This window comes from Cynoglossus semilaevis, chromosome W (assembly GCF_000523025.1).
Source record: "Cynoglossus semilaevis isolate Cse_v1.0 chromosome W, Cse_v1.0, whole genome shotgun sequence".
In the NCBI taxonomy this organism is placed as follows: Eukaryota; Metazoa; Chordata; class Actinopteri; order Pleuronectiformes; family Cynoglossidae; genus Cynoglossus; species Cynoglossus semilaevis.
Genome location: NC_024327.1, coordinates 9,961,833 through 9,962,167, shown reverse-complemented (window position 1 = coordinate 9,962,167; position 335 = coordinate 9,961,833).

Below are 335 nucleotides of genomic sequence, written 5' to 3'. Positions count from 1 at the left end.
CCGGACAGCCCTTAGAAGAGGGCCCCCAACCCCATACTCTCGGAGCACCCCCCACAGAATACCATGAGGGACACGGTCGAAAGCCTTTTCCAAGTCCACAAAACACATGTGGACCGGTTGGGCAAACTCCCATGAACCCTCAAGCACTCTGTGGAAGGTATAGAGCTGGTCCAGTGTTCCACGACCAGGACGAAAGCCGCATTGTTCCTCTTGAATCCGAGGTTCGACTATCGGACGGATTCTCCTCTCCAGTACCCTGGAATAGACTTTTCCCGGGAGGCTGAGGAGTGTGATCCCCGAAAAGTGTGACACACCCTCCGGTCACCCATTTTGAA